This window comes from Ovis canadensis, chromosome 1 (assembly GCF_042477335.2).
Source record: "Ovis canadensis isolate MfBH-ARS-UI-01 breed Bighorn chromosome 1, ARS-UI_OviCan_v2, whole genome shotgun sequence".
Lineage (NCBI taxonomy): Eukaryota > Metazoa > Chordata > Mammalia > Artiodactyla > Bovidae > Ovis > Ovis canadensis.
The window spans coordinates 82,504,369-82,507,367 of NC_091245.1; the positions used below are offsets into that span (position 1 = coordinate 82,504,369).

Below are 2,999 nucleotides of genomic sequence, written 5' to 3' on the forward strand. Positions count from 1 at the left end.
TTTTCCCTCAGCTAGAAGCACTAAATAGCCCAGCTAGTGAAGAGTATCCCATTTCCTCAAGTAGCAGCAACAGGAAACTGTAACTTCCACTAGCATGAGATAAACCAAACAGACCAAATAGTATCTCAAAGGCAGAAAATGAAATCATCAGTGAAACAACAGCCCACAAAATTGGCTAGAATCTATATGGAAAATTAAAACAAAGTGATCACCTGCCAAAAAAATTATTCAATAGGACCAAGAGTTTCTTACAATAATAGCTCAAAAGTCTAGACCACCACCACAACAAAAATTCACCCATCTTTATAAGAATCAAGACAATAAAAACTTGAGTGAGAAAAGGTAATTAGCTCAAGACACCACCAAAATGTTGGAATTATCTAATAAGGATTTTAAGGCAGCCATCTCAAACTTTCAATAGGCAATTACAAATTTTCTTAAAATGAATTAAAAACAGAAAAGTTAAGCAAAGAAGCAAACACTATTAAAAAGAAGTGAAATGCGACTGAAAACTAAAATAACAAAAATTAGAAATTTGATAGATGAGCTCAAGAGTAGACTGAAGAAAACTTATAGGGAAAATATCAAGAGAATTCACCTAATCTCAATAACAGAGAGGAGAAAGTAGGAAAGGAGGATGAGGGACAAAGAAAGGAGGAAGTGAGGGAAGGGAAGGGAAGAAAGAACCCAACTCAGGGAAATGAAAGTAAAAGTCACATATTCATGTCTGACTCTTCCTGATCCCATGGCCTATTTAGTCCATGGAATTCTCCAGGCCAGAATATTGGAGTGGACAGCCATTCCCTTCTCCAGGGGATCTTCCCAACCCAGGGATCGAACCCAGGTATCCCACATTGCAGCCAGATTCTTTTCTTTTTTTTTTAATTTAATTTTTTTTATTTTTATTTTTTAAAATTTTTTTTTTAATTTATTTTTTAAATTTTAAAATCTTTAATTCTTACATGCGTTCCCAAACATGAACCCCCCTCCCACCTCCCTCCCCACAACATCTCTCTGGGTCATCCCCATGCACCAGCCCCAAGCATGCTGCACCCTGCATCAGACACAGACTGGCGATTCAATTCTTACATGATAGTATACATGTTAGAATGCCATTCTCCCAAATCATCCCACCCTCTCCCTCTCCCTCTGAGTCCAAAAGTCCGTTATACACATCTGTGTCTTTTTTCCTATCTTGCATACAGGGTCGTCATTGTCATCTTCCTAAATTCCATATATATGTGTTAGTATACTGTATTGGTGTTTTTCTTTCTGGCTTACTTCACTCTGTATAATCGGCTCCAGTTTCATCCACCTCATCAGAACTGATTCAAATGAATTCTTTTTAATGGCTGAGTAATACTCCATTGTGTATATGTACCACAGCTTTCTCATCCATTCATCTGCTGATGGACATCTAGGTTGTTTCCATGTCCTGGCTACTATAAACAGTGCTGCGATGAACATTGGGGTACATGTGTCTCTTTCCATTCTGGTTTCCTCGGTGTGTATGCCCAGCGGTGGGATTGCTGGGTCATAAGGTAGTTCTATTTGCAATTTGTTAAGGAATCTCCACACCGTTCTCCATAGTGGCTGTACTAGTTTGCATTCCCACCAACAGTGTAGGAGGGTTCCCTTTTCTCCACACCCTCTCCAGCATTTATTGCTTGCAGATTTTTGGATCGCAGCCATTCTGACTGGTGTGAAGTGGTACCTCATTGTGGTTTTGATTTGCATTTCTCTAATAATGAGTGATGTTGAGCATCTTTTCATGTGTTTGTTAGCCATCCATATGTCTTCTTTGGAGAAATGTCTATTTAGTTCTTTGGCCCATTTTTTGATTGGGTCGTTTATTTTTCTGGAATTGAGCTGCATAAGTTGCTTGTATATTTTTGAGATTAGTTGTTTGTCAGTTGCTTCATTTGCTATTATTTTCTCCCATTCAGAAGGCTGTCTTTTCACCTTGCTTCTATTTTCCTTTGTTGTGCAGAAGCTTTTAATTTTAATTAGATCCCATTTGTTTATTTTTGCTTTTATTTCCAGAATTTTGGGAGGTGGATCATAGAGGATCCTGCTGTGATTTATGTCTGAGAGTGTTTTGCCTATGTTCTCCTCTAGGAGTTTTATAGTTTCTGATCTTACATTTAGATCTTTAATCCATTTTGAGTTTATTTTTGTGTGCGGTGTTAGAAAATGATCTAGTTTCATTCTTTTACAAGTGGTTGACCAGTTTTCCCAGCACCACTTGTTAAAGAGATTGTCTTTACTCCATTGTATATTCTTGCCTCCTTTGTCAAAGATAAGGTGTCCATATGTGTGTGGATTTATCTCTGGGCTTTCTATTTTGTTCCATTGATCTATATGTCTGTCTTTGTGCCAGTACCATACTGTCTTGATGACTGTGGCTTTGTAGTAGAGCCTGAAGTCAGGCAAGTTGATTCCTCCAGTTCCATTCTTCTTTCTCAAGACTGCTTTGGCTATTCGAGGTTTTTTGTATTTCCATACAAATCTTGAAATTATTTGTTCTAGTTCTGTGAAAAATGTGGCTGGTAGCTTGATAGGGATTGCATTGAATTTGTAAATTGCTTTGGGTAGTATACTCAAAAATATGGAACGCTTCACAAATTTGCGTGTCATCCTTGCGCAGGGGCCATGCTAATCTTCTCTGTATTGTTCCAATTTTAGTATATGTGCTGCCGAAGCGAGCACTGCAGCCAGATTCTTTACCAGCTGAACCACCAGGGAAGCCCAAGGGAATTGTAGGTCAAGGCAATGGTACCCTACTCCAGTACTCTTGCCTGGAAAATCCCATGGATGGAGGAGCCTGGTAGGCTGCAGTTCATGGGGTCGCCAAGAGTCGGACACGACTGAGCGACTTCACTTTCACTTTTCACTTTTCATGCATTGGAGAAGGAAACTCCACTCCAGTGTCCTTGCCTGGAGAATCCCAGGGATGGAGCCTGGAGGGCTGCCATCTATGGGGTTGCACAGAGTTGGAC

At 39.5% G+C, this 2,999-nt stretch overlaps 1 non-coding gene across 1 annotated transcript; it reads right to left on the reverse strand.

The window, feature by feature from the left end:
* Positions 1-2,602: 2,602 nt before the first annotated feature.
* LOC138431148 (U6 spliceosomal RNA) lies at positions 2,603-2,709 on the reverse strand. The gene has a single exon (XR_011253568.1). It is a non-coding gene; the product is annotated as a U6 spliceosomal RNA (small nuclear RNA).
* Positions 2,710-2,999: the final 290 nt, after the last annotated feature.